Consider the following 25,286-nt stretch of genomic DNA (forward strand, 5'->3'; position numbering starts at 1 on the left):
TTAACAAAATTGTTATAAGCTAAACCTGCTACTTTTGTACTGCTTTGGCAAGAAAACAGCATCTGTCATTACTAGCAAAAAATGGACTGCTACAAGCACTTGACCCATACTTACCTTACAAGTAGAGGATATTTCTTGTACTTTGGTTTGCTTTTGGAAGTATGACTTTTTATAAGACATACATCATAGGAATGGAGTACACCTGGTAGCTTTCTAACCTATTTAGAACATTTTATTCTTAATTTATAGAATTTTGATTATATTTTTTGACAGCTGACCCAAGTCAAGGAATTTGGTTTGTTTCCATCAAGTAAATAGTGAAAGAAAGCATAATCCATAAGCTTTCTCCCTGGTCGGTCTTGTGGAATCTTCCCACATATTTGGTACATACTTCCAGCTTGTCTGTCTAAAACTAACAAAAGAGAAATTACAAGTAGCTCAGATGCCGCTGAAGAAGAATTTATATAAGTGCAAATAAATTATTGGAAGAGGTTCTAACTACTAAAATAGTCTTTGGGTAAGTTTACCTTCTAACCAGCTCTGATATGTTTAGGAAAAGTGAATGATTTCCCTTTTTAGCCCATAGCCACTAGCCAGTTTTGTAACTTGTTCCAGACATACAATTTCTATTTGAAGTCCAGCTATATGGCATATAGTAAAAACGTTAACACAAACCATTTAGTTTGTACTTATTTCTATGTTAACTTTGTTCCATTAATGATCTCAGACCAGCATAGGGCAACTGTGTCCATGTTAAACACCACACAAAAGTAGTCAAGTTTGGTGCACTGTAAGTCAGTGTGTATCAATTTTAGCTTGCAACCTGACAGACAAACCTGCAAACAGCAGGTGGTGGATAGCTATTTCATGCCTTGGGAGGCAGGAAAAATGATGGAACTTAATATTTGAAGGATGGATGTTCATCTAGTTTCATTTCACTGGATGTAGCCTGACATCAGATGGTGAAAAAAGTGGAATGTCAAGAAACTACAGTTTTATAAAATGTTTTATATAGGCTATTTACAAGGTCACCTTAAGTTTCACTACATATCTACTGAGATTTCCTGCTTTGTCAAGATACTATTATAGCTTAGTTTAGCTTCTGAAATATTTCAGCAGCACAATTATTCCTACTAGTATTTATGTCAGAGATCATTGTATTTAATAAAGCTATCTTGATAAACTTCAAGGCATCTTTTTATGAGCTTATGGTGCAGTTAATTGGTAATCAATCTTTGTCAAGATAAGCAACTTGATCTAACTTAATAGGGTAACAAGTTCAGTTGAGAAGAGATAAAACTCATTTTATATTAATGTGGTCTAAAGTATAGCAATTTATTTTAGTGTAGGCTGTACTTCTGTTAAACAGTTTCTCAGGTCACTGCAGCTGCTCAGTGGAAAAGCCACTTGCAGGGCATACCTTGGATATTTTTAAACAAGAATGATTGAGTACATTCTGAATAGTCCATTAGATTATATATTGATATGAAGCAATATACAATGTCACTTACATAACCAAAAAAAAACCCCCTAACAAAAAAACAAAACCCTAATCACATGGACATTCATGCAATACAAACATTTTTGAGACTTGAGAAGACTATGGGATAATAAATTATACCACCTTCATTACATGAAAAATACTAGAATGCAAGTTTCTAAACATCTTCAGGTCTTTAATTCAAGTCCTGCATATTTTGCTAACCACTTTAACCCTCTTTCTTTGAAACTCAACCATTCCTCATGCCATGGAATATATGTTCTTGTATAAATGCCCATGGCTACTAACTTTGTATCAATGGTACACCATAGGTGCATCTACATGAAACACATTAATTGCTCATTAGCCTAAATTAATGCACATTACAGGCACATTTCTATATGTTCACACCCTTAATGTGAATTAACTTAGGCTTATTGTGCCCAAATTTGATACCTGCAAATTCAAGTATCACAGTTAGGTACGATAAGTTAATGCTCATTAATACACATGTAGACATGATCTGGCACTAACTTTAGTGCCGTGTTTGCCCTTCCTCTATAGGGTAGCATAAGCCTAGCCCCAGAGAATATACAGGGGTCGGAGTGCTAGGCCTTGTCCCCCTATGCTCCTCTCCCCACCATGGCTTTCCCTCTGGGCTTGAAGGCCCAAAATATTGTATATAGTTTTCCCATTATTTATGGTTTCCCATTTGTAAGTGTGTTTTTTATTGTTCTTTAGGTGGGAAGGATGGTGGAGGGGGGGAGGGGTTCTGTTTGTTAAGTGAGGAGGGATAGGGGTGACAGTAATACATTTTTTTTTGTTTCATTCATGTGCACGTCCTGAGAGTGGTGCTGGGGGTGGGCAAGGGGGTAGAGGGTATGTGGGCAGTGGGGCAGGTGGGCTGGAGCAGGAAGTGCAGGAGGGGGGCCAGCCAGGGCCTCCCACAGCCAGTGTCCTGGCCTCTGCTGGTGGATGTGCTGGGTGGGCAGGAGGCCTGCTGGGGCCAGCAGAAATGTGGGGCACTGGTTGTCACTGTCAGGGGCCAGGCTGTATCACCAGGGTGCTGTGCATCACTGGCAGGGACAGGGGCAAGGGCAGGGGCTGGAGCAGCCCTAGCATGGGGAGGCAGGGTGGGCCAGGAGCCTGTTGGCGTGTTTTGCCCCTGTGCAGGGCACATGGTTCCTGAGCAAGGAAGGGGCTGGCCAGGAACCAGAGTTTCCCAGATGGCAGCCAGGTGCTGGCAGCTGACTCTGGGTTCAACATGGCTGCCAAATGTTGGCAGCCATGTGGCCAGAGGCTGGAGCTCCCCCCAGTGGCCACAGAGGCACATGTTAGGGCTGCAGAGACTGAGGACTAACTTTAGTGCCAAGTCTTTGCATGTGTAGACACCTGCCAAAAATCACTTAATGCACATTGGCTTAAAGCACATTAAATTTTGCGGTGCTTACATGCACATGTAGATATACCCCATTGGTTTGAAATTTTGCTTTTTAGCTCTTATTTCACTGTTGTAGTCAGTAATCTAAGTACATTACTTAAATTTCTAATGTATAGTGCTCTGCTAAATAATATGCGGAGATCTTCTCCACATTATCTTATCCTTAAGTCTTTGGCTCTTCCAGCAACATGCCAGAGAAAGACTCATAGTTTACACACTCACAATGTGGAACTCCAATCCTTTCCTCTCATGTCAATGACTGGAAAGCAGAACAATATCAGGGAGACAGCCAAAGTTATCTCAGACACAGAACTTTCTCAAAGTATGAAAAGGCCTTTTTGTGACTCAATCAATCTTACTAATAAAGACTGGGGAAACATATATATTTAAATTGTTTATCAGAATATTGAGGTATAATCAATGAAACCACATCCCATCAGCACATGCAGGATTATGAATTTCAGGAACATGATGTTCATGTATTGTATTTACACATATAGATTATAAAAGTGATATTTCATAACAAGAATACATATTATCACATGAATATGTTGATTACATAGAACTTCTTTTTGATATACCAGTGCAGCTCCACTGAAGTCATCAGCTGCGGTAGTACCTTTGATTCAATACCTGCTCAATACCTGCAACAACAAAAATTGATTTGTAGTTTTCTTACATAAAAACAATCAAATAGCTCGGGAAATACAGTTGTGCTCCTTTTCCAACAAGAAAAATTATGTCTAAGATGTTGATTTGCATAAATCATTTCAATTGGCCTAGTGTTTTCAGTCTATAGTTAGTAAGGAAAATGCTGTTTTCCAATTGCAGTAGAATTGCAGTCTTCTGTTACCCTTACTCTCCTACCTGCCCTCCTCAGCACCCCAGATCCCATCTCACTGCTTCCCTGGCCCTCACCCTTCCTCTGCCTTCCCCTCCCCTCTACTTTGGCAGCCCACAGCTCCATGTGAGCAGGCAGGAAAGGGCAGGCTCAACTGGAAGAAAAGCATCAGTCTGCCAGTAGCAGCAGTGGGGGCCAGGCAGGCAGGTTAACCCTTCCCTGCCTGCTTCCCTGGAAGAGACACAGGCAGCCACAAGTAAGTGGGGTAGAGGGGAACCCCAGGGGGCAGGGGGAAATCTGCAATGGGAGGGGGTTTGGGGGGATTTTTACCTTTCAGTCCTCCAGGCCCCTGCTGGCCTGAAGTATGATAGCTCCAAACTCCAACTATCACTCCGCTCTCCAATCTCAGCAGCTGCTGCTTCTCGGAGGTAGCAGCCAAGGCTCAGGTGCTGCTGGGGTTGGGGAGCAGGGAGTCGTGGGCCCTGGCTCTGGAGCACCTGGGGAGAGTGGGAGATTGTGGATTGGGAATGAAGGGCACTAGCAGGGTCAGGGGGTTGCAAGGTTGGAGTGAGGGGCCATGCCGAGGAAATGGGGTCATGCTAAAGAAATGGGTTCATAAATGGGGTCATGCAGAGGAGAAGTTTGGGAAGCACTGTCCCAAGTCTTGTGGATTGGGCTGTGACCAAAGATCTCCTCTCTATCCCTCCCATGTGTCAGGAGGGGACACAGCAGGGATGTTAAATCTATTCAAGCCACAAAGATTTCTGGGAACTGCTGCAGCTGTGTGCATGTGAATTCAAATTGTTTTTTTTAAAAAAATTGAGGCTCTAAAAAACCATTATTTGGGCCATAAAAGAGTGATTTGTTTTCAGAAGCTAGGAATAGTTGTGTGTGCACATAATTTTTAAAAATTAGATCTACATTTGAAAACTGGAGCTAATGTAGGAATTAACAATAACAGGAACTGCATATAACTTGCTTTATTAACTATTCATGAAAGGGAGCTAGAGTTAGCTCCTCTTCTGTGCCCATCATGTCATGTTCCATAGTCCTTTAAGTATGCAATTCTCTAACAAGCAGAGAACAGGCCCATTGCTGAATTCTAAAGTATGGAGCCCCACTGGGCTCATTGTTTCACAGAGTCAAGTGATGGCTGCAGTAATCCCCACAGCTCCCTAATCTGACATGGCAGTTAACCCCACCACCTTGAGGAGACCTGTAGTCCAGATCTGGCTGTGAAGAACCCCAAAATCCAGATGCAGCTGTTCGGGGGGTGGGGGAGGGGGAAGGCAAGCAACTTTGAAACCCATCACTTAACACAGGCTGAAAGGATTATTTGCTCCTAATAACCACCCCCCCAGTCTAACTACCTCTGAATTTTGTGAAAACATGAGTATTAGTTAGAACTTTGTGACACAGGTTGTTGCTTATATAATGAAACAATAAAAAAACTCTCAACATATAATATCCCTTACCCCTTTTCTGCCTTCTACTATGAGAATTCATCTCATGCTTGTCAGTCTCAGCTTTCTTTAAAGTCATTGAAAAGCCATGTAGAGTTTATTCTAGTACAATACATTCCATTTTGTTGGCAGTAAATTGATTTCCTATCATTCTTCAATGAAAAGTATTTTGATCAACACCTATTATTTTGTTTTAGTTTAGGAGCCAGGGCCAATATCTGTGAACAACAGAAACATTAGACTTTTCTATGGAAACCTGCTTTTTGTTTATTTGTCTCTGGGTGCACCTATATGTGCAATTAATGTGAATCAATAAACTCCGGTGCCTTTTGTGTTGGAGTTTTTTGATCCTGGGCATGTCGTTTGAACATGCACCTGGACCACAGTATAGTAAGCTGGGTCAAAGCAGCCCTGGCTGGCTGGGAGCCCCTGCCATCCCAGACTGCTTCTGCCCAGCTCAATGTGCTGTGGAGGGGCTGTGCAGGGGCTAGCCAGCAGGCATCCCCTCCACAGAAGTACCCTTGTCAGCATCTACATATGTGTTACTGTGCACTAAAAAAGTCTGCAGCAGAGTAGGGGTATATGTTATAGCTGTGTTGGTCTCAGGACATAGGCAGACAAGGTTCTTTGGGTGAATCTGGTATCTTTTATTAGACCAACTTAAATAGTTGGAAAAAAAGTTTAAGCAAGCTTTTGTGTTCAAAAACCCTTCATGAGGCTGAAGAAGTTTCAGCAGTTGGTGTTTGCTCATTCTGGATGGAATGAAAAGTAAAGAAGCCAGAGGCTGGTCTGGTATGCATACAAATTAGGCAGTCAGTGAAGATGTAGACTGAGGAGTCAATGAGTGAGAGACAGGCTGGGTGCAAGGGAGAGAAGGGGAATGAATAGTGGAGAGGATTGCCACCTCACCAATCTTAAAAAGGCTTTCACCCAAAAAGGACACTTCTTCAGAGAGATAGAGCACAAGTTTGAAAGAGCCACCCAGATACCATGTGAAGAACTGCTGCAGTACAGAAGAACCCCCCCAACAAATTGCACACCGCTGGTTATGACATATCACCCCTGCCTTGAACCCATATGGAAAATCCTCAAACAATTGCAACCCATGCTAGAAAGAGACCTATTCTTAAAGGATCTTCCCAGAGCCACCCATCCTAGCCTTCAAACAAGCACCGAACCTCACTAACTTCATCACCAGAAGCAAACTTCCTCAGGGCAGAACACACCAAATGGATCCAGTCCACACCATGGCAAGAAATGAAAAACCTGCCAACACATCTCCACTACTCCCACAATTACTACACCCCACAACAGAACCATCAGCATTCCCAGATCTTACAGCTGCACCTCCAAAAATGTAATATATCTCGTCCAATGCACCAAATGCCCTGATGGAAAATACATAGGACGGAGCAAACAACAGCTGCACACCAGAATGAATGCACACTGGAAATCTGTCAAAGACAGCAATACCCAATTACCTGTGGGGGCACATTTCTCACAAGATGACCACTCTCTCTCCAATCTCTCAGTCCTGATCCTCAAAGGAAACTTCCCAGAGACAAGCCTATGAACTCCACTTCATCAACTTCCTGGATACTAAAAATCATGGACTAAATATAGACATTGGATTTATGACACATTATAACCTGCCTGACATCTGACTCCCCAGGTACCTCTTTATGATTCATCCTCCTTCTCTCCCCCTCACCCCACCTGTCTCTCACTCATTGACTCCTCAATCTACATCTTTACTGACTGTCTGTCTTGTATGTATACCAGCCCAGCATCTGGCTTCTTTGATTTTCATTCCATCCAGAAAGAGCACACACCAACTGCTGAAACTTCCTCAGCTCGAAGAAGGGTTTTTGAACTCAAAAGTTTGCTTAATTTTTTTTCCCCAACTATTTAAGTTGGTTTAATAAAAGATAACGGATTCACCCAAAGAACTTTGTCTGCAGCAGGACAGGGCATGTATTGCTGAAACTTTATTGAGGAACGAATTAGGCAGCTCTGCAACAAATATCTTGTGTAGATGTGCCCTCTTAGAGACAGTTTGTTTCTCTCTCACATCTCCTTGTGTCATTACATAAGTGTCCCAGTTTTTATCCTAACTGGCTTGTCTCCTCATGAGGATTCTTTAATATCACTTCACAAGTATTGGGTTTCTTTCCTGAGTCTTGCTCCCAAAGTTTAACAAATGTGTTTCTAGATGCTCAGGACCTATAATAATAGATAAAACATCAATACATATACAGTGAAAAATCTCATGAGTCCTCTCTACTTTGTTCTTTGCTGGATGGCTCTGAATTATGAATTCCCATGTCCATTCTGTACCTACTAACACATTTTAGCTTTCTGTACTGTATGCTGTGCAAAGACTAGCTTTATTCTTGGCACCATCCTTCTTACAGGCTTCTGACATGTTAAAGGCATGATAGAATCTGATGCATGATCCCAACAATCACACTTTCTGTAGGTGCAATTATAGAATTAAGCATCAGATCCCAACACTCCATATTGCCTGTCCAGGAGGAGACTGGGATCATGATCTTGGGTTTTTCCTGCACCACCAAATAGCAAGTTTGGTTCCCATGTGCCCTCCATCTGGAAATACCCATCAGCTGACAGACTGTCCAGGCCATGAAGTGCACCATTCCTCTCTGGTTGGAAGTTTTGGTCAGCTGATGGGGGCTTCCAGCCAAGGGAGTACATCAGAGGCAAGGCTCCATGTACGTCCCCCACTGGAAGCCCCCATCAGCCTCTGAAGCACAAGGTAGTCTTGAAGAGCTCTGGTGTAGGAGCATTGGTCACACATTCAGTTAAAGTTGTGATAGGTGTGGCAGAATGCCACCTCTGTCTCTCCCCAAAAACTCAGCTGTGTGACAATTTGGTAAACATGGTCACTGCAAAGGGCAGACATCCCATGGTCTCATTATGTGAACCTGAGTTGTAACCTGAGTTGGATACATTCCTGAGGGAGGGGGGAAATCTGCTCCCTCTGCCTACGTGACTGGCATCACATACCTGAGTGAGGGGCTTGGGCTCCCTATTGTTCTGAGCAATGCCAGTCTACCCAACAACCAGTGATGCATTTCAAATTGGTTGGCTAGCAGTCAACAGGTTCTGGCCTCCATTGGACCAGTTAACTGAAGTCATAAGGGCTATATAAGTTAAGGACTGCCCAGGAGGAGGGGCAGTAGCCATGATGAAAACTCAAAGAGAAGAGCTGGATGATCTGAAACTTGCTCTCTCTCTTGAAACTTATGATCAATGAACTGCCTGCCTCCAGAGGGCGTCTCCACCTGCCTCTGGATGATACTTGTGAGTAAGCTACCTGAGATCTAACTAGATACATAGCTTGCAGTAACTCAGATGTGTGATTAAAGGCTTCCCAACCACCCTGTTTGCTCTATGGGATTTCTCTGACATTGCTCTACCCTGTACCCTATTCCAAACCTACTCCTTGTAGCCAATAAAGTTCTCCTTTGTACCTAGCATGGGAGACTTATTGGGAGCGGGGTTAGATTATGCCTTAGAGTCCCCTTAGTTCGGCTGACTAAGGGAGATCACTATTTGTGCTTCAGACTGAGGGAAGCACCCCCAGTTCTTGAAGTGAGCCAAGTACTCTCAAGGGGTACTAGGCCTGTTTCCCATGAGGCACAGAGCCAGGATCACTCCAGACCCTGGGTGGTGGCATCACTACCTCCAGGCTAGTGGGTGTGCTCCAGGAAGGGGGTCAGCTACACATGAGGTGCCCCCAGGGAGGCATTTGGAGCCTGGAAGGTAGTTGGTGCAGCAAGTTGGGTGACTCAGCACAGGAGCAGCCCTACTGCTGTTCCATGATAGGAACCAGCCATAACATTTTACACATACGCACTTTTAACATTGTAGCTTATTCCTCATTTTCTTACACTGTTAAGTGAATGAACGTGTGGGCAGGTCACTACTTAGGATGTGATTTGCCATTTAATCAGGCCTTATGTGTAATGTCCAGGGATCCTGGTTTGCTCTGACTGAAAAAAAAAATTCCTAATTTTTGGATTTAAAAAAGTAACCCCAAATCCACGTTTCCATGATTAAAATGAAACACCACTATATATATGGCATTTCATTTTAATCATGGGAAAATGTAGATTTTGGATTACTTTTTTTTATCCAAAAAATTGGGGATATTTTTTAGCAGAGAAAACTAGGATCCCTGGTCACTACAGATAATCTATTACAAATCTCTTGTTACAGTTATAGGCAGATGACTCAGCCTTTTCCCCTTGAATGATAACATCATCCTTTTCCTCCCTTAGCTGCACTCACTTTTCAATTAGTAATTCCACAAAAGATTTTTGTTGTACTGTAGTGACTCTATGTCCTAATCATGAACCAGAATTCTGCTGTGTGAGGTGCTTTAGAAGCACAGAACAAAAAAAAAGATGGTACAGGTTCCAAAGATTTTAGAATATAAGTATAATTCAAAAGTCAGATGGGCATAGAAATACAAGTATTGGTCAGCATGTGATAGGCAATAATACCACTACATCATCAGTCTAACTATGGTCATGTTCCTATGCATTATAGCAGCAGAGAGTTTAGGGACAATATAGGAGTTTAAAGGGAGTTTAAATGGAGGTACTCCAAATGTCTGAATAGGGGACTATATATACTGACTTCTAAGTATTTTTTAGTTCTTAAATATTAGGTCTGTTCACCTTTCAAACTTTTAGGAAATAAATAAAAAAACTAGTAAGAATCCTTCTAATTAATTTTCACATTTACTTATAATCACCTGTTTAAATATGCCCTTTCTTCTGCCTTTGGGCCCTGCACTGACTGCTATATGATATTGGTAGCCACATGGCATGGTGCCACCTAGGGTGTGCTTTCCTCTGCCACTTCTGGGGACTCTGATACAACTGGAAGCTCTTTGGCCTGTAGGGCTTCTCCCTGAAGGACCTGTGAGGGCTGCCAGAGTTGTACCAGGGCCTCCTCCAGACCGGGAGGCTGGTCTCTGCCTCCAGGTCTTCTGCAACACTCACCCAGGGAACTAACCTGCTCATCAAGCCCCTCCTCTGGAACCCCCAGCTGGATGTGCAAACAGCAGAGGCACCCCAGTTGTGACAGAGGTTGATATTGGCTGGTGTAACCCATATCAGAGGCCTCCTGGACAATGATAGGCAGAAGTGGGTGAGCCCCATTGTGCTGGCCCGGAGCATGGTTCGACCCACTACATGTGACCTGCCATCTGGTCCAGGAAATGAAATCTGCCCTACCTCCCAACATCTTTGCCCTTGTTGACCAGGTCCTGGGTGGTGGTGGTACCTGCCTGCCCCACCCCATCCTCCAGCCCACCGGAGTCTGTCATGGGGCTGGTGCCTCACTCAGCGCTCCCTGCTCCCCCACCTTAGGTGTCTGAGGAGGATGCCAGACCAGTTCATTTTTCCACTGTCCATCGCCACCATCTCTACATGCTCATGTACCACACAATCCATCATTGCACCCTTTCATCCCACCCAGACACCAGGTGGAAGGACCTGCTCAGAGAAGGTGTGGCTGGGGCAGCCCAGTGGCTGAGTCTACTCCACCCTCATCCCATGAACCACTGGTGACTTCAGCCTGTTGGATCTTCCACAGACACCCTGGTCTCCTGTCCCTTCTGCGGGCAGAGGAAGACCCTGGCACACATGACCCTTGAGTGAGGCAGGCTGCAGCTCCTTCACCTCCACTTCCAGAATGTCCTCCTTACATTTTGGTTGAATTTCACCTCCCATCTCAGTGGCAATGTATAGGGGGTACATGGGGGTGCATATGCACCCTCTGAGAGTGCCAGTGCACCTCCTGATCAGCTGTACTCACTGCTTAGGCAGCAGGTGGGGGGGAAGGCAGGAATGCCAGTGCTCCCCCTGCAAGTGCCAGCTGAGCAGTGAGAGAACCACGGTGCTCCCAGAAGTGGCGGTAGCCATTTCTGAAAGTGGCAATTGGCCACCAAGGGACCCTCCTCAGTTCATATGATCAGCTGTGGTTGGACACCCCTGGTCAGTGAGGGTGGCCGTGGGGGTACATCCCTGCTCCTGACTGGTTGTAGGAGGGGAGGTGGGGGGCAGTACTTGACCAGGAAGGAGGCTCTGGCTGGGAAGGTGCCCGGAGAATGCAGGGATGCTTTCATCTCACTTGTTCATGCACATTCCCATGCAGAGCACCAGTGGGCAGCATCCATCAGCTCCTTGGAGGCCTTTGAGGACTGGTGGGTGTGGCCTGAAGGGTCTCAGTTCGGTGCCCCCCTCAAGCACACTCATTTTCACATTTTGAGCCTTTGACCCTCATGTTACTCCTGTCTTGTTTTTTGCCTTTGTTGTCCCAAGTATTTTGTTGTGGCCCCATACAATAGGGGCTACAAGTTAGCTGGGTGTGCCTTAGGGTCCATGGTATTTGAATGTTACAAATAGACAGGAGCTTCTGGGGCCTGTACAGTTGGTATCTGGGGATACTAACCCTTGTTCCAGCTAGACTGCTGAAGCAGGCCTAACTGAGAGTTCCCTGCCCTCTCTGCCCACTGCAGCAGTCTGGCAGTGGGGGCTGCTGCCTGGTTATGACCTGTTGCCACCTGCAACAGCATGTTTTCCCAGGGCTGTACACCTACCAGACTCAGACAGGAACTGCACAGCTGCAGCAGAGGCATTGCACCTCTAGCCAAGCTGCCAGTGGGCTGTGGCTACACAGTTGGCCTTTGTGCAGCACTAATGCCATGTGTGCTGCCGTCCTGCCATCTGGGCAGCTATCACCCAGAAGATGTTATCACTGTGGTGGCCTGCTTTGAACTGTGAAAGCATCTTCCTGGCCCCTGGTGGCAGCTGGAAGTGGCCCTGGGTGCCAGCCCTAAGCAGGCTCCTCTGCCTGGGTTCTGCCACCTGCCTCACTAGCAGGAATGCTGGTGTTCCCTATTTAAAAATGGCAAAATCGCTATTAGAAAAACCCCAAAGTCACTCTTTAAAATATCCCAAAATTCATGTTCTTCCATAATTAGAACAAAAGACCACTATCTATCTATCTATCACACATATATATATAGAGAGAGAGATCACTTGGGCAATGTTATATTGCTATATTTACAATGTTAAAGCATTTTGGAAGCCTTATCAACATAATGAAATTAATTCAGAATATCTATATGTTTTGATGTTTGTTTTTGGTTTTCTTATCATACAATGGGTGTGTGATGAGGGGATATGGTGTGTGCAGGAAGGGGGAAAGGAGTGTGGGGGATGCAGGGGGGTGTGGGTGGGTGTGGAGGAATGTGGAGGGATGTGAATCAGTGTGTGGGTAGGTGTGGGGGGACCGTGGCTGTGGGGGGACCCACCACTCAGGAGGGGTGAGTCCCCTGCCCCCCACAAGGTGCAGCCCCCCCACAGAACAGACACTGCCCCCCACAGGGCCACAGTCTCCCCACAAAGGGCCCAAAGCTCCCCCCTGTAGGAGCTGTGTTCATTGGTGCAAATGTCTTTATTTTATTTCTGTATAACTGCCGCGCAGCACTCTCTCATGTGACCTTGTAGTGTTGGCCTTTAATCAAAATGAAAACCTTGTACTTTTCCACTCTTGTATTAAGCTGCACATGCGTATTCTGTAAGTTTAATTTCTTATCTGTAAGTGTCATTCCTGCAGAAACGAAACTTATGTAGAAAATCTACCTAGTAACTATTATGTAAAAGAAACTATCCTATCCCTGTATGCTTAGCTTATATCATAGTTAGTGTCACAGAGGCAGTTCAATCAACATCTATAAAAGAGGTAAAAAAAGCAGGAAGTAGCACAGACGATGACTAGACAACCCATCAGTTCTGATCACCCTGCAGCCGGTCTTCAGCTCTCCGTCTGGGCGTATCCCAGCGAAAACCAAGGCCTTGAAAATCCGACAATCGACAACGATTCACCGTGTTACAGTTTGTATCCACCATCCCATTTATGAGCTGTTGACCAGCCCTAGGACTAACTAGTGGGCAGCCGCACCCATCCCGTAAGGGGTGGAAAGCAAGGGTTCGCTAGTGAACCCTGTGGGCCAACAGACCCCCTTTGTATCCGGCATACTGTAACTGAAGAAACATCGGAGACTCCATCTCTCGACTGCCTCTCTTCGGAGCTTAGACAGCATATCTATGGTTTTTATACTTATATTTATTGCAACTTCATTCCAGCTGGTCTCCCCTCTTATTCGTAAGAGGGTGAGGCCAGGTGAGTGAATAAAACAAATTTTTACTTCACCTTATATTTACTCTGTAATAACTTCTATTACTAATATCCCATCTCAATGAGCTGTTGACCAGTTCTGGGACTTAAGGAGTCAGCAGCCGCACCCATCATTGAACTAGTTCCAGTGGTGGAAAGCAAGGGCTTACTCCGGAACCCCGTTAACCAACAGACATCCTACAAGCTTATTATAGAAAACTAACAACTTACTCTAAGTTGTCTACTTTCGCCAGCTCAGCGAACCTCGAAGGCAGTCATAAAGCTACCTCCAATCCCGCCCCAAAAGCCGCGTGCTCACCTGCTCCATAAAGCCCGTGGCTCCCCAAACAGTGCCAGAATTGCTAGCCCGGCATTCCGTCACAATCGGGCACTCAGGGTCTGCTGCTGTTGGTGCTCCCCCACGGCATGGTGCAGACCCAATGACCTCAGAACTGGTGCTGCCTGTGCCACTCATTGCTGGTGTGGCCCAGCTTGGTATGGTGCTGTGAGGTGTCGTGTGTCTTTTTGTAGCCCTGCATCACTTGCACTGTCACCTGGGGGGCTGGTGCTGCTCGCAGGACCATGTGTCATGCCTGGCTGGGTCCTGCCTCTATGGAACCGGCTTGGCCCAGCAGCATGTGTAGCCTATGCTTGCAGGACCCAGCCTGGCATGACACGCGTCCAGGTCCCAATCCCTGTTGCTGTTTTTCTGTTTGCCCTGGCACGCTAAGGGTGCATGCCCTATGTGCTAGGGCAGGAGAAGCATATAGAGATGCTCTGGCCAGAAACTAGAGCATCTCTATAGAGGACTGGCTACCCAGTTACATCATAACACATTCTGGGACCGTGCCCTGCCCTGCTTTTTTCCCCCTGGGTTATTTTTTGGATATCCAGGTATCAAATTTTGAGCCCATGCTGCAAATATGCATGCCTCTTGCAATGTCTCAAACAGGTTTGGGACACTGCAAGAGGCATGTACGTGTTCATCTGGACATGCCCATTGTGAATGTATTGAAACTATTTGAAATAAGGTGCTCTTCTCAATTCTGTCTTCTAATTATAAGCTTCAAAATTACATGCAATAGCATCCAGATCATTTCCTTGAATAAAAAATGCCATATTTATATGAATCCAAAATTGCCCTGAATTTAAGATGGCCACCCAGTAACTAGATTATATACATGGAAGATATACAATTTAGTTATAAGTTTACATGCATAGAATAAAGTTACCTGCCTTCCCCATGCCTGTATGTCCAGGACAGAAGTTCAATAAACCAGGCCAAGAAACTTTCTAGCTATGTTTGCTCTGGCCCCAACCCAGTCCTGTAACAGCTGAAAGAATTGTGGCAGTTCCAGCAGGGTCCTAGAGTCCAGGCTAGAGCTCCTGCCACTGCCACCAGCTGATCCAGGGCCAGAACAACCATGTGCTCTGTGCCCTACAGTGGAGCAGAGCAAGGGTAAGTGTTAGAAGTTACAGGTCAGGGAACAGAAGGAGGAGACAGTAGGGAGGCAGATGGGGTGCAGAGGCAGAGGGAGGCAGGCAACAAGGAGGGTCAGGCAAGGCCCCAGTTACTATGAGAAGACCAGGTGCTTTGTGCCTCCCCTGTAAAGCTCTCATAATAGGGTGGGCAGGCTAGCCTTGGCCCAAGTTGTCTGATCTAACTGAGCAGGAAAGCATGCTCTCGTGCCCCCTGGCTTCTGACCTGGGCCACTGCAGATATGTAGCTGTATTTCTGGAATGAAAATGTATATATGTCTGTTCAGTTGCATATCTGTTCGATCTATGCAATTTAGACTAACCTGTGAAGATTAAATTGACTCAGCCGTGGGGTTTATGATTGTCTGTACTTAGCCATGGTGCTTATAGGAACTGTTTGGCTTCTTGAGGATCTTATGAAATGTTTAGACTATTTTCAGTAGAGGGCTGTTGATCTATATTGGTTTCAATGACACAGAGCTATAGAAAACCATATTAGGTTTCTTCAGTCTATTAAAACTCTTCAGATAATTCATCACAAAATGGTAGTCAAGAATAACTAGAGATGAGTTGCTACAAAATGATTTTAAAATAATTCAATCTATCATCACTGACGAAGAAATTGTTCATATTACATTTTAGAAAGTGTTATTTAGGAGAAAACAGGGAAGCTAGGGGATTAGGCATCAGATTGAGAAGTGAGACTTTTCTGGACAGTCTTTTAGCACAAGCAATGGAGGGCCATGCCTAAAAAGCTAAACTACATCCAGTTTTTCCATTGATTTAATCACATTGGTATGAAAACAGATTTAGTTACATTGGTGCATTCCCAAAATGCATTATTGAGCTAAATCATTTTTCATCTTCATGTTCCAAAGCAGCTTTTATGTAGGTATATAATTGCAATGTTTAGTATTCATGCACAGTTTGAATTCTATTTGCACCCCTGGTGAAATAGGATTTCCCTACACACCAGAAGTAAAATGTGGAGGGAAAGGGACCCTTCCGCTTTTTATTTTAATAGCCTGGCAGACAGGACAGTTGTTCAGTGAGTAGAACATCTGGGTGCTAGGTCCCCCTCCAAAGTACTCTAATCATAAGGCACCAGGCCCAGGAAAGACATTGCACAGACCCTTCTGCAGCCTGCCTCTTGAAACTGGCCAGTGTCACTTTCCATTTAAAAGTAAATTGGATAAAGTGCAGAAACATAATTGGGACATTGGAAGTGCAGATCAAGGCTAGACCCTTATCCCAATCCTTACTCCTCACTCTGCCTTCGAGGATAAAATTCCTGAGTCACCTTCTTCTTTCGGATGTTCAATAGGCCAGATACAGAAGAAAGACTAGTAAGTAATCTGGGTCATGTCTAACCCATGACCTGATAGTGAAAGAACTTTGGAAGTAGGGCTTGGAGGTTCAAACCCCCCCTAGAGAAGGAGGACCTAGAACTTGTCTCCTGGTACTTGCATGTACCTTAACCATTGGACACAGGTTACAAAATAGCCCCTCACCAAAGGCTTTTAAAAGATGGTGTCACCAATGGGATTGGAGGTTCTTTTTGTATATTGAGAGCTGATTAAAAAAACAGGAAGGAGAGGGTAGAGCTAAATGCTCATTTTTCAGGATGGAGGAAGGTAAAAATGGTCTCTCACAAGTAATCTGTGCTTACACTCAATTTTGTTCAATCTTTTTCATCCACAGTCTGGAAATGTAGGTGCACAGTGGAATCTTTAATTTTGCAGATTTCATAGATTTCATAGACATTAGGGCTGGAAGGGATCTCGGGAGATCATCGAGTCCAGCCCCCTGCCCAAAGGGCAGGAAGTCAGCTGAGGTCATAGGAACCCAGCAAGATAAGCATCCAATTTACTCTTGAAGGTGTTCAATGTAGGTGCTTGAACCACCTCCGCTGTTCCAGTCCTGTTCCTTGGGGGCTCGGACAGTAAAGAAATTCTTCCTTATGTCCAGCCTGAAACGGTCTTGCAGGAGTTTGTGACCGTTCGACCTCGTCATCCCTTGGGGCGCTCTGGTGAACAAACGTTCCCCCAGATCCTGGTGGTCACCCTTGATAAACTTACAGGTGGCCATCAGATCACCCCTGACCCTGCGCTTTTCCAGGCTAAAGAGTCCCATGGCTCTCAGCTTGTCATCGTAAGATCTGTTTTCCTGACCTCTGATCATGCACACAGCTCTCCTCTGGACTCTCTCAAACTTCTCCACATCCTTTTTGAATTGTGGAGCCCAAAACTGGACACAGTACTCCAGCTGCGGCCTCACCAAGGCCGAGTACAAGGGGAGAATGACATCCTGGGATTTGCTCGAGAAGCATCTATGGATACAAGCCAGCATTTTGGTCGCTTTACTAGCCGCAGCATCGCATTGGAGGCTCATGTTCATCTTGTGTTCAATGATGACCCCCAAGTCTCTTTCTTCTGTAGTGCTATCCAACGTAGCACTGCCAAGCCTATAAGGATGCTGCAGGTTTTTCCTCCCAAGGTGGAGAACCTTGCATTTTTCAGTGTTAAACACCATCAGGTTCTCGTCCGCCCATTTGCTAAGCTTGTCCAGGTCAGCCTGGATCACCCGCCTATCTTCCATTAGGCAGTTATCATGTTCTTATGTCCTCAGACTTCCTGCTCAGTCTGCTAATTTGCAGAAGTGGGTTACCAGTCTTATAGCTAATGACAAGACTGGAGTATGCTTCCATTGCTCTCACTGCCCTGAGCAACTCTCTTCCCTTGCTAGGAGGGAGGGAGTTTGCCTGAATGTTCCTAAAGTTTCAAGCTGTTATTGCTCCTAAATGCTTAGATCAAGAAAATAACGGTTAAAGAAAGAAACAAAGGGTATTCCTTTTTAATCCCCTGGAGTATTTCCAGCCATCAACAAGAAAAACACAGTGTGTAATACCTAGAGGTATCCTCAGAAGGACAAAACTGACTGTCATTATTGCTCTCGTAGTTTCCAAATATTTTTGTACCCAGAAGAGCCTGTGATATTGAAGCATTCAAGAGGACTTTAAATTCTGCTTCAGCAAAGTCTGTGAGGGAGTCACCACCCTTTTCCAGGTTAGCTAAAATTACAAAAGAAAGCAAGAGACAATGAGTTAGCATAAACCAGGGAAAATGTCAAAAGAACACCAAAAGCTTTCAGATAAATGAAGTACAATGTTGAAAAATGGAAGTTGCTCTTTAGAATATTTTTTATAATTTTCCATAACAAGCAAAATCCAAATATAGTCATTTGGTTTTATTCCCCTCCCTTCCTCTCAGGTCAGTGGTGTTCAGTTCATTTAAGTATTGTGGAAAAAATAAAGTGGAGATGGCTGTTTATATTTAATGTGAAACACTGTACTCATTGAACTACATATAGCTCAAGGATACAGAATGCAGAAAGGTGATGGACAACATCTCCAAGGCATAAGACATGTAAAATGGATAAAACACAGCAGATATAGAGTCTCACGCTGTGGTTTTGTTAGCTCTTGCAAACTAAACAGTTGGGCAGATAATACACTATTTGTTTAGCACTGATAATTTGTTTCGTGTTGTGGAAGCCACGATTTATAACATTCTTAGTGGATATGAGTGTTTTCCTGGAAAATCCAAAGTGATGAAAGAAGTGCTTGTAGTGTTATAGTGACACTTCCTTGTCATTTAACACTGAAACAAATCCTCAACTGTTTTATGAACAAAATATAAGGTCCCCTTATAAAAACTGATAGTACTCTTCACAGGAGTAGGCAATCTGTCAAATTTCTCAGGGTTTGTCTTCCCAGGGATAAAGGCTGGCATAGCTCTACAGGAATAATAGTTCTGCTATAGCTGCACTGGTCTAAGTTTCTGTGTGGACACTCTCTGTTCCAGAATAAAAGTAATTTTATTTCAAAACATCTACTTTGAAGAGTAATTAGTACTCCAGAGTAATTATTGTGGAACAGAGTATGTCCACATGGGAACTTAGACCAGTATAACTAGCAGAATAATTACTTTTGTAAAGCTATGCCAAAAAATAGTTCTGTGCAGACAAGTCTTCATAGTTGATAACTGCATTCTTCCTACTTAAATTCCCCAGATACTCTCAACTGGGGATTATGTTAAGTTTAGCGCATATAATAGCTTTTCACTTCATATTTTGTATTATAAAACGTAAATCCTATGATAGTGTCCATCATTATTGGAGGTGGGTATCAATTTTTGGTATCTGTTTACATTTGCTTGAGTTCCAACTTTTTAATTTGGTGATATTATTATTTTAGACAGAGATGCTTTAAATTTTATCACCTGACATTAATTAATTAAAAAAGCAGGTGATAAGTTACCTGCTAATACCAGTTAGGGTTTTTTTGTTTCCCAAGTTGAGCAAAACTGGACTGAAATAATTCCCATAGGACTTAAACAATGGAAAATAGTGTTAGAACATTAATTTTAATATCACAAAAAGTTAGGGGGAACCTTATTGCCTGTTGTATGAGGGATAATGTCATGTTCCTTATACTGATGTTTAACCACTAACATTAAAGTGTCAGCTCGTGCATATACAGGGCGCGTCTGTATGTGCAATTAATGCAACTGAACATAATCTGGCTCAATTTGATCCTAAGTAAGGTAATCATTGTGTCGCTGTCTACACATGCATTTAAGTCCCATAATTTACTGTACTGCTGGATACCACTTGTATCTGATAAGGTTATCTGTCAACATAGTAAATTAGTCTACGGCACCCTAATTGACACATATATGTAAATGGTGATGCTTTACTGTGCAGAAAATTAGTCTGCTGTGCAGTAAAGTGTCTTGTATAGATGCATTTGCACATAATAACCCTTGACTATATGAATTCTGTGCTGGTAGCAGATAGCACTAGATTTAGTATATTTTTTGTAAATATTTTTATAGATAAAAAAAATCTTTGGTTTTGATTTTTCTGATGAAATCTGATAGTGTAAACTAAGATGATGTTTATTTCTCAAAAATAAAGATCTCATGGCCCAATATAATGGAAAAAATTAATCATAAACAGCAGTGGTGAAAGTCACTCAATACAAGAATGACAGACTTCCAGTAAATAGGGAAGTCATTGATTAGTCCATAGATAACTGAGAAGGCCAGTGCAAGATCTGCAAGTTTGACTGCAAATGTAGCAATACTTCAGGATGGAAGGAGTAGATCCTGGTCATATTAGGTCAAAGCTCTTTCCGGTTTTTCTTCTCTATCCACTTCCACAGTGAAGACAGTTTGCTCAAAATGATCGATGGCTTGTTATACATTACAATGGCAGGGGAGAGGATTGTGCATTTGAGTTTCCCAGGTATTGACATCAATATTGCATTTCTTCAGATGAGTCTTCAAGGTGTTCTTGAATCTCTTCTTTCACCCACTTCTAGAGCAGTGAACATCAGTAAGTTGGTAATATAGGACTGCACTGGTGAATATAGTCTGTATGGTGAATGGGACTGATTCATCTTAAGTGCAGACCTTTACACTTATCTTTATTGAAACTTATGACATCTTTTTCATTCGATCCTCCAATTTGTCTAGGTCTCTCTGAATCCCAGCCCCCCATCCAGCATATCTACTGTTCTCCACAGCTTGGTCATCTTCAGACTTGCTGAGAGTGCACTCCATCCCATCTTCTAGGTTGTTGATGAAAACATTGAACAAAACCAGCCCCAGGACTGAGCCCTTGGGCACTCCATGGGACTAGGGTAGAATGGGACTAGGGTGGAATCACAACAGGACTAGGGTAGAATCTCCTCTGTGAGGAAAGTGAGTCCGTGGAGGAGTATCCAGATGAAGATTTTCTGAGCTATGGACAGGAGTGCAATACCTTGATAATTGCTGCAACCTGATATATCTTTTTTCTTCAATATCATAATGACTCTGGAATCTCTAATGTCACTGGGAATCTGTTCATGTTTCCAGGTTTTCATAATAATGTAGTTGGTGAGAGACCGTTTTTACCCTGTGCTTAAAATTTAAACCGGTATTCCATCAGGACGACATGCTTTTTTGTTCTTCACCTGGCTTTCAAGGTCTTTGGATAAGTTTATGGATCTGTAAGGTAGTCCTTAATGGGCACATGAGTGTTCACGTAAGTCTTGCAGTGTCTCAAAGGCCTTTCAGATGCTGCAAGAGGCATGTACAAAAATGAAAAATGTTCCCCAAGGGAATCCCACACTGCAAATTTGGGGGTAAAAAAACCACAGGGGGAAAAAGCGGGGCAGGCACAGGCCTGGACTATACCCTGAGGCAATCAGAGGCTCAGTCCTCCACAGAGACGCTCTCGTTGCTAACTGGAGCATCTCTATGGCTGGCCCTCACCCCAGTGCTGAAGCACACTGCCTACCTGTGCAGGGCAGGCAGCATGATACATGCAAGGAGCTGGGCCTGGGCTCCTGCCAGTAAGTAGAGGGTGGGGAGAGTGGAGGAGGGGGCATGGGACCATTGGGGGCCCCAACCATCCCCACCTTCTCCCCCAGGCCCCTGGGTCACTACAATGCCTTCCCCCTTTCCCCTTCCCCCCCAAACTCACCTGATGGCTTCCTGGCCCATCCCCTGCCCCACCTGGCCCCATCCCCCACCTGTCCTCTGAATGCCCCCAATGGCTACCCTGTCCAGCCCCATTCACATCCACCTCCTAGTCCGTCTGATCAGTGCTCTACTCAGCCCCATGCCCTGCCTGCCTCCAGCCCCACCCAATGGCTTCCCCACCTGGCAGCATCCCCTGCTCAGCCCCCCCAAACTCCCCAATGGCTTGCACCTGGCCCTATTCTCTGCCTGCCCCCTGAGCCTTCCCAATTGCTGCCCCACCTGGCCCCATCCCACATCTGCTCCCTGAGACTTCCCAATCATTACTCTGACCAGCCCAACCCCTACCTGCCCCCTGAACCCCTCTTGATGGCTGTCTCACCTGGCCCCATCCCCCCCGCTCCCCAAGCCCCCTACTTACTGCCCTGCCTAGCCCCTGCATCCTGACAATTAAAAAAAAAAAGAAAAACCCCCACACTCACCAGCAGGAGCAGCTGCCATCAGGGTCACTGCGGCTTTGTGGCAGAGCCCTGCCATGCCGCACAGGGCCTGGGTGACAGCCACAGTGGCCCCAGTTGCCCTACAGTGTGTGGAGCTGTGCAGCACCCTGCCAATGGTGGGCACACCCGTGCAATGGGGCAGTTGCAGTGCATGTGCCAGGAGGTTGGGGCTGGAGCCTGCTGCCCCCCACTGTCCCATGCAGCTGCTAGTGCCAGTGAGCATGGGGCTTTTTTTTTTTGAGTCCCAAACTGCTGGGGCCAGGCGGGGTGGGATCAGGGGCGGGGATGGGGGGGTGATCGGGGAGCCCCACTGCCCCTTGCTGCTCCCCACTGCCTTGTGCTGCATAGGGGGGCTCTGCCACATGACCCCAGAGCCCCCACAGCCCCTGCTACTGTCAGTGAGTGAAGGCTTTTTTTGGTTTTCTGTTTTTTTAAGTGATGGGAGGCTGGGATTAGGGGGAAGCCATTTGGGGGAGATGGGGGAGCAGGTGGGGTGTGGGGCCAGGTGGGGCAGCAATCCAGGGAGCTGGGGGAACAAGCACAGGTGGGGTGTGTGGGCCCTGTGCGGGGGCGGGGGTTAGCCATGTGGTCCCTGTTGCAGAGGCAAAAAGCCCCAGCTCAAATTTGCACCACTTATTTGAGCTGCTGCAAGTGTACAAGCTTTCATATGTGGATGCACGCAATGGGGTGCTGTGGAATGGCTTTCATGATATAGTCTTTGATACCAGAATATAATTTCAGGAGCTCTTGAAAGTACTTCTTCCACCATATGTGGATTGGGAGCTGTCTTTAGAGAGTTTTGTACCATCCTTGGATATCAGAAGGATGGGTTTTTGTGTGCTTGGTCCATCAATAATGTAACAGGGCAGCCATTACAGTGTCCATTACCAGGACAACAGTGATGCTACCTGGAGGTGGGGAAGGGAATCTTACCAGGGACAAAGCTACTGAGAGATGGCACTAACCACAGGGAACACAGCTGTTCCCCATTGAGTCCCACCCCAACCTCGGCAGGAGAATGCATGCAGGATGGAACAGCATGGATTGGTTCCCAAGGATGAAGTCAGGAATTAAAGGATGTACAAGTCCCAGGACTAAAGGTCCCAGGCAGGATACGGCCAGAGCAGCAGGGATTGTGTGAAGCTGTGGCACAGAACAGAGCATGGAGGGAAGCACAGAGCTACAATTAGCTGGGGAGCTGGAAAAAACTCAAAAAAGCCCAAAAAGGCTTTTCCTGAGGGAAGAAAGACAGGAAAAGCTGGCTTGGCATATTACCCCACCCACTCTGAGGGAGGCCGGAGAAGGACAGACCCAGGAAAGGGATCATTGTGAAGGTAGTGAGAATTTCTACTAGACAGCGTGGATAGGGGTGGGAGCCCTGAAGTGATAAGGGCCCACCAGTAGGACTACCAACAGAGACCTGAAAGCTTTGCTAACAGTGCTGGGCTGTAAGAAGAGCACAAGAGAGAGGGAGAAAGAGAACAAGAGAGGGCTCTCAGAGAAACCAACATGCCTGGAATATCACATGTGTGGTCAGGACAAGGTGTAGGAGATGGAGAAGCCCTGTGAAGACACCCAGGATTGCTATCCTGGCTATAATTAGCAGGGATTGTGGTTTTCTCTGATAAAAAAAAAAATCCCCAATTTTCAGATTTTAAAAAGTAATTCAAAATCCACATTTTTCCATGATTAAAATGAAATACCACTAATATATATAGATATATAGAGACTAGGTTTAGATATAGTAGTGTTTCATTTTAATCAGAGAAAAATGTGGAATTTGGGTTACTTTTTAAATCTGAAAATATTTTTTTTTAATTAGAGAAAACCAGAATCTCTCGTAATTAGGGGATGCCACCTCCCAACCTCTGTTGTCTTTCTTTGTATATATCTGTTTCATCAAGGTGTGGCAGGACAGTAAAAATGGACAATGAGACAAGAAGCCAAATAGTGACAGCACCCCCATAGATACAGGCATAATTTTTACAGATGGCTTTGGTTGCATTGAATAAAGTATGCACGTCATGGATGCTGGCAAACTTTTGAATCTCTTTTGCTTTTTCCTTCTACCATTTGTTTTTTTTTTATCTTGAATTTTTGTGTCTCAGCTTTAATATGGAAAGAAATGTTCTGCTTTTCTTTTTGGACTTTATGTCATTCTGCCAAGCTTTTTTCTGTTAATGACAGAAGGAATTTCCCTATCATTCCCATCAAACCAATACTGATGCTTCTTTGTGGAGAGGTTTATAGATGTTTCACATGCTCATGGAAAACTTCCTTGATGCTCTCCCATTGAACAATTAATCCATTAATACAACTCTTAAAACTCACTGTTAGTTGGATTCCTAGCTCCTTTGAAAGTCTCCCTCTTTGTAAATTGTTGCCCTTTCCTACAAAGCTTTGACAAAGATTGTGACTGATGTAAAAGATCTTTTACTTACCTTTTGAATGAGCGTATGCTTATCAAATTTTTGCACACACTGTTGGGTGAAGCTGCAGACACTCCAAGGGGTAGAACTAGGATTGCAGAATGATCTGAGAAGACAAGAGAAATGGTCCACAATCAATTGGTAAGATTCAAATAGGACAAGTGTAAAGTTCTGCACTTGGAACAGACTACCTGCATGCAGAAATTCTGGCTTGGGTATGAGTGACTAGAAGCAGAGAAGGATCTATGGCTTACAGTATACCATAACCTCAACATAAACCAACAATGTGCACTTGTTACAAAAAAAACCCCAACAACACACTGGGTCACTTGCAAATTAAGGGTAGTGATTCTGCTGTTCAGGCCCCACCTGGATTACTATGTCTAATTTCAGACACCAGACTTCACAAAGGATTTCAACACTTCAGAAAGAGTCTAGCACAAAAATGATTAGGGGGCTGGGAAGCAAGATTTTTGACGAAAGACTGAAAAAACTAGGCCTACTTAGTTTGGTAAAAAAAAAAACTAGAGGGATGAGGGGCAAACTTTTGAATCTCTGAAACTTTGTGAGGGGGAAAGCCGTGTTGATGGCTGACTGCTTCTCTTGAAGATCTAGCACTATCTTAAGCCCTCATACAGCCCTCTGTTGCCAATTCTGTTTTAGTTATCACCACATTTTTACAGTTGCATTTAGCTTTATTTATTGGTTCTCCTGCTTGTTGCAGACATGCCCTGATGATGAAAAATGATTTCTGCAATCAAGAATCCTGCTTATTGGCTCAAGTGGACTTCAGACTTGAAATCTTGCTTCCAAATCATGAGCTTTTTATAGCTATGGAACATTTATTATTGATATTCTTATTTGTATCAATCAGTATGCAGAAACAGGCAGTAAGTCCCACTGGATTTA

At 44.5% G+C, this 25,286-nt stretch overlaps 1 long non-coding RNA gene across 1 annotated transcript in view; it reads right to left on the minus strand.

The window, feature by feature from the left end:
- Nucleotides 1-24,466, minus strand: part of LOC149874939 (uncharacterized) — a 34,782-nt gene extending 10,316 nt beyond the window's left edge. Inside the window, exon 1 of the long non-coding RNA XR_016438792.1 lies at nucleotides 24,390-24,466. This is a non-coding gene — a long non-coding RNA (uncharacterized LOC149874939). The remainder of the gene's footprint in view (nucleotides 1-24,389) is intronic.
- Between the last annotated feature and the right edge of the window lie 820 nt (nucleotides 24,467-25,286).

This window comes from Crocodylus siamensis, chromosome 1, assembly GCF_052110815.1.
Source record: "Crocodylus siamensis isolate JL-2025a chromosome 1, ASM5211081v1, whole genome shotgun sequence".
NCBI classification, from domain to species: Eukaryota; Metazoa; Chordata; order Crocodylia; family Crocodylidae; genus Crocodylus; species Crocodylus siamensis.